The sequence below is a fragment of the Triticum dicoccoides genome, chromosome 2B, assembly GCF_002162155.2.
Source record: "Triticum dicoccoides isolate Atlit2015 ecotype Zavitan chromosome 2B, WEW_v2.0, whole genome shotgun sequence".
Lineage (NCBI taxonomy): Eukaryota > Viridiplantae > Streptophyta > Magnoliopsida > Poales > Poaceae > Triticum > Triticum dicoccoides.
The window spans coordinates 170265854-170279654 of NC_041383.1; positions in this window are offsets into that span (position 1 = coordinate 170265854).

Below are 13801 nucleotides of genomic sequence, written 5' to 3' on the forward strand. Positions count from 1 at the left end.
GGTAGGATTTCAGATACTTAGGCGAGCACTGGGCTGCAGCTAAGCCCCCAAGTGGGAGGTCAGCTCTCTACTCGGTAGGATTTCAGATACTTAGGCGAGCACTGGGCTGCAGCTAAGCCCCCGAGTGGGAGGTCAACTCTCCACTCGGTAGGATTTCAGATACTTAGGCGAGCACTGGGCTGTAGCTAAGCCCCCGAGTGGGAGGTTTGCTCTCCACTCGGTAGGATTTCAGATACTTAGGCGAGCACTGGGCTGCAGCTAAGCCTCCGAGTGGGACGTTTGCTCTCCACTCGGTAGGATTTTGTATTGGTGGCGTAGCTCGGAAGGAGAGGGTAGCAGTCGACCTGCACATCATCCTCCTTGTAGAGCGCACGTTGTATTTGTGGCGTAGCTCGGAAGGAGAGAATAGCAGTCGACCTGCACCTCATCTTCCTTGCAGAGTGCATGTTGTATTTGTGGCGTAGCTCGGAAGGAGAGAGTAGCAGTCGACCTGCACCTCGTCCTCCTTGCAGAGCGCATGTTGTATTTGTGGCGTAGCTCGGAAGGAGAGAGTAGCAGTCGACCTGCACCCTCGTCTTCCTTGCAGAGCGCACGTTGTATTTGTGGCATAGCTCAGAAGGAGAGAGTAGCAGTCGACCTGCACCTCGTCTTCCTTGCAGAGCGCACGTTGTACTTGTGGCGTAGCTCGGAAGGAGAGGGTAGCAGTCGACCTGCACCTCATCCTCCTTGTGAAGCGCACGTTGTATTTGTACTTAGGCGAGCGCAATGCTGCAGCTAAGCCTCCGAGTGGAAGGCTGGCTTACCACTCGACAGGATTTTATTTATCTTAGGCGAGTACTTGGACTGCAGCTAAGCCTCCGAGTGGAAGGCTGGCTTACCACTCGACAGGATTTTATTTATCTTAGGCGAGTACTTGGACTGCAGCTAAGCCTCCGAGTGGAAGGCTGGCTTACCACTTGACAGGATTTTATTTATCTTAGGCGAGTACTTGGACTGCAGCTAAGCCTCCGAGTGGAAGGCTGGCTTACCACTCGGTAGGATTTTGTTTATCTTAGGCGAAACGGATTTTGCAGCTAAGCCTTCGTGTGGGAGACTGGCTCACCACTCGGTTAGGATTTGTTTTTTTTACAGACTTGGGCGAATCGGATTCGCAGCCAAACCACCCACTGTGGGATTGTTTTGAGTGGGCAAAATAAATAACGATTACTGGGAAGATTATAAAGCTCTTGTCTTTAATAAATAAACTACTGAAGTACTTTTATTACAACTCATCCGAGTGAATACTTAGGTGTAAAAGGGGCGGAGAAGCTCCGCGTTCCAAGCTCGGGGCTCGTTGATCTGATGTTTGACATTATAAAGACGGTATGCTCCATTGTGGAGAACCTTGGTGACGATGAAGGGACCTTCCCAAGAAGGAGCAAGCTTGTGTGGTTTCTACTGATCCACTCGGAGAACTAAATCTCCTTCCTGGAAGGCTCGACTCTTCATGTTTTTGGCATGGAAGCGACGCAAGTCTTGTTGATAAATGGTCGATCTGATCAGAGCCATCTCCCTTTATTCCTCTAATAGGTCGACTGCATCCTGCCGCGCTTGTTCTGCTTCAGCTTCGGTGTAGAGATCGACCCGGGGAGCATTGTGGAGAAGGTCGCTTGGCAAGACCGCTTCAGCTCCATAGACCAAGAAGAATGGAGTTCTTCCAGTCGACCGGTTGGGCGTGGTCCTTAACCCCCAAAGCACCGAGGGAAGTTCGTCAACCCATGCACCAGCCGCATGCTTAAGATCATGCATCAAACGGGGTTTCAACCCTTTGAGAATCAAACCGTTGGCTCGTTCTGCCTGTCCATTCGACTGTGGATGAGCGACTGAAGCATAGTCGACTCGCGTGCCTTGAGACGTGCAGAAAGCTTTGAACTCTTCGGAGTCAAAGTTTGGCCCGTTGTCCGTGATGATGCTGTGCGGGACCCCATATCTGAATATTAATTCTCTGATGAAGCTGACGGCGGTACCGGCATCGAGGTTTTTGATGGGTTTAGCTTCGATCCACTTAGTGAACTTGTCGACTACTACCAGCACATGGGTAAAACCGCTTCTGCCTATTCTCAAAGGACCGGCCATATCCAAACCCCACACTGCAAAGGGCCAGACGAGTGGTATAGTCTTCAAAGCTGATGCGGGCTTGTGCGACATATTGGAGTAAAATTGACATCCCTCGCACTTGTCGACTATCTCCTTCGCCATTTCATTTGCTCTTGGCCAATAAAATCCGGCTCGGTATGCTTTGGCCACGATGGTCCGAGAGGACGCATGATGGACACAGGTCCCTGAGTGGATGTCATCAAGGATTATTCGACCTTCCTCCGGTGTTATGCATTTCTGACCAACTCCAGTCACGCTTTCTCTGTACAACTGTCCTCTTATCACGGTAAAGGCCTTAGATCGGCGGATGATCTGTCGAGCCTCTTCTTCGTCCTCCGGGAGTTCTTTCCTCAAGATATACGCGATGTATGATACTGTCCAATCTGGAGTGATCACCAAAACTTCCATGATCAGGTCGACCACTGCTGGGACTTCAACCTCAGTCGGGTCCGTAACACTCTTAGGTTACGGAGCTTCATTGGTAAAAGGATCTTCTACGACTGACGGAGTGTGGATATGCTCCAAGAACACATCACTGGGGATGGCCTCTCTCTTGGATCCTATCTTCGCCAGATCGTCGGCTGCTTGATTTTTCAGTCGGGGTATGTGGTGGAGCTCTAACCCTTCGAACTTCTTTTCGAGCTTCCTCACTGCATTGCAGTATCCAGTCATGGCTGGGCTTCTAACGTCCCACTCCTTCATCACCTGATTGACCACCAAATCTGAGTCGCCATAAACCATAAGGCGACGGACGCCGAGTGAGATGGCCATGCGCAACCCATACAAGAGTGCTTCATATTCTGCTTCATTGTTGGAGGAATCAAAGTGGATTTGGAGCACATATCTGAGTATATCTCCTCGGGGGGAAACCAAAACAACCCCAGCACCAGAACCGTTTAACATCTTAGATCCATCAAAGAACATGGTCCAATGCTCCGAGTGAACTTGTGTCGGCTGCTGTTGCTCAATCCACTCGGCAAGGAAATCTGCTATAGCCTGGGACTTAATGGCTTTCTTTGCCTCGAATTTGACATCAAGGGGAAGGAGTTCAATCGCCCATTTAGCCACTCGACCAGTTGCATCTCTGTTATGCAGAATCTCTGACAATGGTGCGTCGCTGACGATTGTAATGACATGATCAGAGAAATAATGAGCAACCTTCTTCATGGTCATGTAGATCCCATACACAAGCTTCTGATAATGAGGATATCTTTGCTTTGATGGGGTCAAACTTCAGAGAGATAATACACTGGGCGCTGAACTTTGAAGGCTTTCCCTTCTTCTTCCCGCTCGACCGTAAGTACTGTACTGACGACTTGTCCTGTGGCTGCAATATAAAGCAACAGAGGCTCTTTGCTGATTGGAGCAGCAAGCACCGGCTGGGTGGAGAGCATAGTTTTTAACTCGGCAAACGCTGCATCAGCTTCTGGAGTCCACTCAAACTTGTCTGTCTTCTTCATCAGTCGGTAAAGGGGCAATGCCTTTTCACCGAGGCGAGAGATGAATCGACTTAAAGCGACCAAGCATCCAGTAAGCTTTTGGACGTCGTGCACACGCACAGGGAGTTTCATTCGGAGTATGGTGCCGACTTTTTCTGGGTTAGCATCGATTCCTCGTTCTGAAACGAGAAAACCGAGTAACTTTCCGCCAGGTACTCCGAATGTGCACTTCGATGGATTGAGCTTGATATCATACCTTCTGAGATTGGCAAATGTTTCGGCTAGGTCAGTCAATAGGTCGGAACCTTTTCGCGACTTGACCACGATATCATCCATGTACGCTTCCACATTCCGACTGATTTGAGTGAGTAAACACTTTTGAATCATTCTCATGAACGTGGCTCCGGCATTCTTGAGGCCGAATGGCATGGTGATATAGCAGAAGCACCCGAATGGAGTGATGAAAGCTGTTTTAATTTCGTCAGGTCCATACAGACGGATCTGATGATACCCGGAATAAGCGTCTAGAAAAGACAATCTCTCGCACCCTGCGGTCGAGTCGACAATTTGGTCGATGCGAGGGAGAGGAAAATGATCTTTCGGGCAGACCCGATTGATATGTTTGAAATCAATGCACATACGAAGTGAGTTGTCCTTCTTAGGAACCATGACAACATTGGTGAGCCACTCGGAGTGGTATATCTCTCGGATGAACTCTGCTGCAAGGAGTCGAGCCACCTCCTCGCCAATGGCTTTTTTCTTCTGAATGGCGGACCGTCGAAGATGTTCTTTACCGGGTTTCGCTTTTGAGTCGACTCTAAGGCGATGCTCAGCCATCCCCCTGGGAACACCCGGCATGTCAGTTGGCTTCCATGCAAAGATGTCCCAGTTCTCACGGAGGAACTGGATGAGCGCTTCTTCCTATTTAGAGTCGAGTGTTGTGGAAATATGGGTCGGAGCTGCATTGGGGTCAGTCGGGTGGATATGAACTGGCTTCGTCTCCCCGGATGACTGAAATGCTGACTATGTGGCGGGCTTCTTGGCCCGCAGCAAATCACTCGGATCTGCATTCTTCTTGTATTCCTCCAGCTCTACCACTGTTATTTGGTCATCCGCAATTTTTGAGCCTTTCTGGAAACACTCTTCTGCCTTCTTCCGGCTGCTAGTGATGGTGATCACGCCTTTGGGGCCAGGCATCTTTAACTTGAGGTACACATAACATGGTCGAGCCATGAAGCGTGCATAGGCTGGCCTTCCCAAAATAGCGTGGTAGGCGCTTCGGAAATCCACGACTTCAAATGTCAGCTTCTCTTTGCGGAAATGCTTCGAGTCGCCGAACACTACATCCAGAGCTATTTGGCCGAGTGACTCAGCCTTCTTTCCTGGGATGACTCCGTGAAAACTCATGTTGCTGGAACTGAGCCTGGACATCGGAATGCCCATTCCCTTGAGCGTCTCTGCATACAGTATATTCAATCCACTGCCGCCATCCATCAATACCTTCGTCAGTCGAGTGCCTTCGATGACTGGGTCGACCACCAGCGCTTGCCTCCCAGGGCTGGCAATGTGAGTAGGATGATCAGACTGGTCGAAAGTAATGGGAGTTTGCGACCATCTCAGATAGTTTGGTGTCGCCGGGGCGACCATATTGACCTCACAGTTGATCACTTTCAGTCGACTTTTGCTCTCTACATCAGCAAAAATCATCAGAGTGGAGTTGACATGAGGGTACTCTCCATCACTGTCCTCCTTGTCCTCAGCCTTGTCCGACTCCTTCTCTTTGTCCTTCGGCTATTTCCCTTGAAACTGCTGGATTAAGAGCCGGCACTGGCGAATGGTATGCTTTGGGTAGATGAAGTTACCCTCTTCGTCTTTCTTCGTGTGGATATGACACGGTAGATCCATCACATCATTACCTTCCTTATCTTTTACCTTCTTGGGGTTCCAAGATCCTTTGGGCTTCCCTTTGAATTTGCCCTGAGTCACGGCCAGAGCCTCTCCAGGAGCAGTTGGCTCGGCCTTCCGCTTTTGCTTCTGACTGGAGTTTCCTTTATCCAACTGACTCGGCTTGTACTTGCCACTCCAGAGTCGGTCCTCTTCTTCGCCATTGGCGTACTTGGTGGCTATTTCCATCATCCGACTCAGGGTCATATCTCCAGTTCGACCAAACTTCAGGCTCAACTCTCTGTTCTTGACACCATCCTTGAAGGCGCAGACCGCTTGATGGTCTGACACATTCTCTACAGTATGATGCAAAGTGATCCATCTCTGGATGTAATCTCTCAGAGTTTCACTCGACTTTTGTACTCAAACTTGCAGCTCTGTCAATCCGGCTGGTCGCTTGCAAGTTCCCTCGAACGTCCTGACGAACACTCGGGAAAGATCTTCCCAAGTGTAAATGCTGTTAGGAGCTAACTGATTCAACCACGCCCTGGCTGAACCCTCTAGCATAAGTGGAAAATGCTTCATGGCCACCTCATCATTACCGCCACCAATCTGAACAGCCACCCAGTAGTCTTCAAGCCAAGTTTCAGGCTTAGACTCTCCGGTGAACTTACTCACTCCAGTCGCCAACCTGAAATTGGGGGGTATCACTGCGGCTCTGATGGCTCTACTAAAGCATTCTGGACCTGAAACTTGGACTCGGCTGCTTGTGGGAACATCTCTGTCATGGCCACCTCTATGAGCTCTGTTCCGGTCGACCAAACCTTGCACGATGATGGATCTCGCGTCAAAGCCTGGTTCTCTCGGGTCGACTGGAGCTCTCCGTCCAACACTTAGCTGGCGTCTGTCATCTTGCTGCCGATGGGCGTTAGACCCACTTCTCGGGGGAGGAGTGGGCACTCGACGCCTGTCGTCACGATCAAATCGATCATCATAGTGGTCCCGCCGGCCTTCACGTCCCACGCGCCTCGGAGCGACCTTGGACTGTGAGCCGACTGAACAGTATTCGCAGCGACGGATCGACTGTGAATCATGTTGTGCGACTGCGATACAACCGAATTCTGATCTCCTGCCGCCCGGAGCAAATCTCTGATCTGCATCAAGCCTCTTCCAGCCTCCGACTGAGAGGGCTGAATTGATTCCGCTATACGGGCTGCAGCTGCCAAATTTTGAATCGGGGTTCGATATACCTGAGTCGGTTGCGGAAAGAGCTGACGTCGGCAGGAGTCGGGTACTCGCTGACGCGCACGCTCGTCGAGTGCTCGCTGGAGGTTCTCCAGTCGAGTGCGTTCAGCCAAGTTGGACAAACGCGCCTCTTCCAGGGCACGAGCTTCAGGAGTTTCTCCTGCAATGGGAGTATGCAGGGCATCCATGTTCCGGCGGCGAAGTTCTTCCCTCTGCTGGGAAGTGAGTGGCTCGGGCTGATACTCTTCGTGGGCCTGAGCGGGGTCGCCTCCGTCATCCATCCCGTAGTTGCGGGGGAAACCAGGAGGGCTACGATGCCCGTTGACCATCAGGACCTCCGCCCCTGGATCACTGCTATCGCATTCGGATGCAGTCTCTACGGAGCCAGTCGACAGGTCGAACAGGCCGTAGAGAGATTCGTCGGGCTCAATTGCCGCGACTTGGGTGGTGGCCGATTGACGAGCCACTGCTTGTCTCACCCATCGCTGGAGCCTCGACCGACCGGAGCGCTTGCGCTGGCGGGAGACAGGGAGGGAGGACGGCACAGGAGTCGACCGGTATGGGGTCGACGGCTGCCGCAGCAGGACGCCGCGGACACACGCCCGAAAGTGTGTCGCCCCGCGGACGGGGAGCGCTTTGATGTCGAGTGGTGCCTCCTGGAGCCAAGCGAAGTCGTCGGCGATGAAAGCGAGCGCACCGAGACGGATCTCGCGACCCTCGACCAGAGCTCCGCCGGAAACCATGATGAAGGCAATCGGACAAATTGCAACTTCTCCAAAAATTCGCTAAGACACCTGCCCCACGGTGGGCGCCAACTGTCGTGGTTCTAAGTCTGACAGTAGAATGGGGGGTAGGTATGGAGAGGCAAGATTCTAGCTACGAAGTAGTTGTACACACGAGTGTTTTTACGAGTTCAGGCCCTTCTCTGAGGAAGTAATAGCCCTACGTCTCGGAGCCCGGAGGCGGTCGACTGGTTTATGTGTATATGAGTTACAGGGGTGCGAACCCTTCTACCAGTGGAGGGGGGTGGCTTATATAGAGGACGCCAGGACCCCAGCCAACCCACGTAGCAGAGGGTTAAAGTACATTAAGGCCGGGCGTTACTGGTAACGCCCTACATAAAGTGTCATCATGACTATTAAGACTACTTAATTACAGACCGTTTGGATACAAAGTAGATCCTGAACTCCTGATGGTCGAGTGAGTCTTCATGGTCGAGTGTCTTTAGGTTCGTCGAGTGTCTTCTAGCCGGTCGAGTGGAGTCACTCTTGGTCGAGTGGAGTCCCTCTTGGTCGAGTGGAAGGTAGCTTCGTCTAAGGATGTCCTTGGGTATGGTATCCTAGATAGGTCCATGACCCTACCCTAGGTACATAACATCATCATTAGCCCCCGAATGGATCGAGGTTTGAGTGAGGAAGGAGTTGATGATTTTCTCCGACTTATTTCCCATGCTTTGATTATGTCGTATCTTGGATCGGCGATTTTTCTTTCGGCGTTGGCGTCAACTTTTACTTCAGTCGCCTTGATCCATTCTTGTCTTCTGTCGAGTGAACTTTTTGAACTTTGGTGAACTTCCGAGCGACGGATCGCAGGAAAGATATCGTCTGACAAATTGATCTGCTGTTAGCGGATTTTGCGGGATCCGAAATTTGGGAAGCGCGCGAAGCGGGGCGGACCGCGGCAATCGGATGGGATAAGGCGTGGACGCCTCGATTTCTGCGCCGCCTTTTTCGCCACGTATCGTGCGCGCGCGACTGTTTCGGGATGTGACAGGATCGCCCGGACCCACTCGTCAGCCACTCGGAAGCGCCCTTATATAAAGCGCCGGGGGAGGGTTTATTGAACAGTGCCTTCCCATTCTTCTCTCTTCCCTCTTTGCCTCCGCCCATTGCGCCCGCTCTCGCCTCCGCCTATCCACTCCTCGCGCGCTTCGTCGGCGACAATGGTGAAGGAGAAGACGGCGGCCCTAGAGCGCGCGAAGAAGGCGACGGTGATGGGGAAAGCGAAGGGGAGACCGTCCAGTCGGGGCGGATCTTCATCAAGGTCCCGCCTGCCGAAGGGTTGGGTCCAAGGGGATTGGATCCGCTCGACCATCACTGAGAAAGATCTCAATGACCTGGCCAGTGAGGGACTGATCCCCCACGGGTCAGCGAGGCTTCCGGGGACCGAGTGTCAACCGCAGCCGCAGGAGGGTGAGTGCGTTCTCTTAGCCACTCACGTAGACCGTGGTTTTTCTCTGCCGCCGAGTGTTTTTTTCCGGGGGTTTCTGAATTTCTTTGGGGCGCACCGAGACGGATCTCGCGGCCCTCGACCAGAGCTCCGCCGGAAACCATGATGAAGGCAATCGGACAAATTGCAACTTCTCCAAAAATTCGCTAAGACACCTGCCCCACGGTGGGCGCCAACTGTCGTTGTTCTAAGTCTGACAGTAGAATGGGGGGTAGGTATGGAGAGGCAAGATCCTAGCTATGGAGTAGTTGTACACACGAGTGTTTTTACGAGTTCATGCCCTTCTCCGAGGAAGTAATAGCCCTACGTCTCGGAGCCCGGAGGCGGTCGACTGGTTTATGCGTATATGAGTTACAGGGGTGCGAACCCTTCTACCAGTGGAGGGGGTGGCTTATATAGAGGACGCCAGGACCCCAGCCAACCCACGTAGCAGAGGGTTAAAGTACATTAAGGCCGGGCGTTACTGGTAACGCCCTACATACAGTGTCATCATGACTATTAAGACTACTTAATTACAGACCGTTTGGATACAGAGTAGATCCTGAATTCATGATGGTCGAGTGAGTCTTCATGGTCGAGTGTCTTTAGGTTCGTCGAGTGTCTTCTAGCCGGTCGAGTGGAGTCACTCTTGGTCGAGTGGAGTCCCTCTTGGTCGACTGGAAGGTAGCTTCGTCTAAGGATGTCCTTGGGTATGGTATCCTAGATAGGTCCATGACCCTACCCTAGATACATAACATCATCAACCAATGCATGCAATTTCTGCAGCACATTATTGAAATTTGAAGGAGTCTCCTAATTAATCGAAAGTGCTCTTTTGATCCCGAGCTCATATGCTCCCGCATGAACAGTAAAAACGAAAAAACAGTAAAAAAAATTCAAATAAATCTGATATTTTGTGATGGACGTTGATGAATGTTCTAACTGCGTGTAAAATTTCAGGTCAAAATGACATTTTGGGGAGGTCTGGGCAAAAATACGAAAATTGATGCTCTAAAATGCTTCCAACAATAGTCTTTTTGGACCATCGATTTTAATTTTTTTGCCCAGATCTCTACGAATGTCATTTCAACCTCAAATTTTGCACGCAGTTAGAAAATTTATCAATGTTCATCACAAAAAAATCAGCTTTTTTTAACCTTTTTACTATTTTTTTATCTTTACTATTCATGCGGGAGCACATGAGCTCGGGATCAAATACTCCAAGAAAGGAATGATATGATTGGCTTCCTCAGCTATTCAATTCTTCTCCTAACTCAATCTCTTTGTGGTGCACCTTCTAAGATGCGTAATGCACCTAGACGGAGGGAGTATTGCTATTTTTCTAACCAAATAGCTCATTTATCTCTCAGTATATTTAGAGTGTAGATTTTTCTACGCTGATTGCAATTACCAGGACTTCATAATTTTTAGGACCGTTAAGGATCGCACTTGTTATGACGAGATGTCGCCAAAACGCACATGGATGAGCACATCAACCATCAAGTGGGCCGACCCATTTTGGAAGGTTCCTGAAACATTTTTTATTGAATTTATAGTTTTATTTTTATAGGTTTTTCTCATCCTTTTATTTTATTTTATTTCTCTTTTTTGATTTTTTCAAAAACAAATAATTGATCTCATATTTTTTTAAATATTTGCTACTTGAAAAGGGTATTTTTCAATTTTATTTTGTAAGTCTTCCAAATTTCAAAAATGTCTGTGTAATTAAAAAAAATCAGAATTTGCGGTTTCAGAAATGCTCGCAAATTAGATTTTTTTCATGTTTCCTAAAATCATTAAAAATTTAAAAATGTTCATTTTTTCAAAATGTGTTCGTTATTTTATAAAATTATCACATATTGGGAAAATATTCGCGTTTTCAAGAGAACCTTCATAAATTTGAAAAAATGTTTGCGTTTTCTAAAATATTAATTTTTTGAAAACATGTTCGAATTTAAATAAAATAGTCACAATTTTGAAAAAAAATGGTCGCGTAAAAAACATTCACACTGTTTTAAGGGGCTAGAGTAGTGGGTTTGCTATAGTACATTTTCCGAATTCGCTACAGGAGCCTGATCCAGTTGGTTTTGCTATAGGAGCCATATTCAATGAGATCACCCCTCCTAAATTGCCTCAAAATTCACAAAGGTTAAATTCATATTTAAGTGGGTTTGCTATAGTGCATCGGTGGGCCGGTCCAGTTGGGCGCTCCGCTGTGCGGGAGGCCGACAACCTGACGCTTAATTAGCCCTAAAAAACCTGACACTTAATTTGTGTAAATAAACTGACGCTTAATGTGTCACATAGGGGACTATTTTTGGGGAGACTTGTGTGAGATCTCACATTAGGTGAAACCAATAAGATCTATTTTTTTGAAGAAAAATCTTCATGCTCAAACATTCTCAAAAATTTGTAGACACACATCAATGGTTGATGTTCGACCTCAAAAGAGTTTAGTTCCCCATTCGACCTACATTAATAAAAAGAAGGCAAAATTGGATGTGAATAGTGTCAAAGTACAATTCACCCAAAACTTCCACTATTCACATTAGAATTATCTTTTTTTAATCTCCAAATGTACATCGAGTTTTGAGCTGTTTTTTTTGGAGTTGTAGACATACACCACATGAATGTTGTCAAATAATTTTAGATTTTTTAAAATGCCTAAATATGAATTTTGAGGGGTGATCTCATTGATATCACCTAATGTGAGATCTCATACAAGTCTCCCCCGACTATTTGAGGCATATTGCGTCAAATCATTGATGTCCCGCATAGGAACGAGCTAGCGGGCTTACCTTTCGGTCCGGCATAACGAGCAACCATATTTCTTTCCCTGATCAGTTTTCTAGCGTATTTTGCCCGTTTTACATAATAGCACAAAATATATTTCTTTTAAAACTTTTGTTTTCTTTTAGTTTGACAACATTTATAAGGAAATACTTGAACAACTAAAAAATGAACCTTTTTAGAAAAATAGCGCAAATATTTTTTTAACTTCCATGGACGTTTTAACCAAATTTAGAAATTTCTAAAGAGGTGACATTTAAAAAAATTGTAAATTGTCCAAAAACAATAAATGTGAATACTTCTGACAATATGTAACATTTTTTGAAAACTGTGAATATTTTTTGAAAAAAAAGGTAATAACTGAAAAATAAAAAAATAAAAAACAGCTCAAACAACCGGAAAGAACCTTCTCAAAGATCCCCAAATCCGGTAAGAAAATCAAAAGGAACCTTCCTAAAACCATTCAATGCACAAATACCTCAATGGGTCCCTAGGCTGCACTTAGTTAAAATCGAAGGGGTTTACCCTAAAATCACAATAATTTATAAAGCAAATACCCCCAAGACTTGCCCCTCCTCTTCCTATCATTTTGTGTGTTTTCTCTTTCTTTTATGTATTCCTCCGGCGCCACCTCCCTTCAGGCACCCTATTACGCACTCCGATGCCGCCTCCCTCTAGATCAACATGAATGAGTTTTTTAAGTATTAGATAGCTCAGTTGGGCCTATTACATTTGCAATAGTATCACGAGCTAGCCCATTAAAAAGAATAACTTATGATAAAGGCCCATAAAAAGGCCGCCAAATTAACCATCCACAAGAAAAACTTCTTTGTGTCTAAACACACTTTATTTATTTATCATAGTCCAAATACATTAGGATGCAATTTAGGTCCGGAGTATCAAGGAGCCACAGATGGTGTCCAAAAGAAAGGCCTAAAGCGTGTTTAGCGAGACTATGTGCCTCGATATTAGAATCGTGTCCCTCGAAGATGACATAGCAAGCTGCAAACTGAGTAGATGTTGCTTCGATCTCCTTGACAATACCAACATATAAACCTCCAGTGCCTTTGTTGATGTTCATGACCACTTCTTGACGGTCTGATGCTATTATCACATGTGTTAATCCAGGTCTAGAGCCAGAGATAGAGCTTCTTGACAAGTTAATGCCTCGAGAGTTGCATGATCAGTTATCCCTGCACACTTAATAGTTGATGAGCCGAGGTGTTTACCTATGTCATCTCTGAACACCACACTATATGAGCCCTCGTCTGTGCCCTGCGAAGTGGCACCATAGACTCTTATGGCTAAGCCATCAGGTGGAGGCACTCGCATGCGTACTGTCCAAGTAGCCGACGCTGCTAGAGGCTTCTTCGGCTTGCACTCGCCCAGCTCCCATAGATAACTTGCAACAAAATGATGAGTTGAATTGGGTGACTGAAAAATTTGTTCTTGAAGTGCCTTTCTGCGAGCATGCCATACAGCCCAAAGAGTGACAATAATCCTGACAAAATCATCATATGGCAGACTATCAATGATTGCAAAAATCCCACATTTAGCATCCGGTTCTTTAGTCCATTCCATAGCTTCAACCAGGTTCGTATCTTCAAAAGAAAGACCTCTTTGCAAAAGCAAAGGCAGAACCAGAACATTCTAAACAAAAGGGCAAAAACCAGAAGGAAACAACAACCGACGGTTTAGACCAAAATTTAGTAGAAGTGAAAAACAAATTTGATCTTATGTACTACTCCCTCTATTTACAAATATAAGATGTTCTAACTATTTTTTCTGAATCAGATGTATATAGACACATTTTAATGTGTTTGTTCACTTATTTCAGCCTATATATAGTCCTTATTGAAATACACAAAACATCCTATATTTGTGAACGGAGGGAGTTCCTTTTATATGTAATAAGTATTCCTGAGCATTTTGCTTGACAAATAATTCTTTTTTCATGTGTTCATGGGACATGCAGCTTACTAGTGTTATGCATAAAAAAGAGGGAAGTGGAATTTTCGGCTCTCAATCATTATTAGAAGTTTTATAAATGGTTGATCAACTCTAAAAAGTTCCTTGGACTGTTTTGAGTGGGTTTGGTG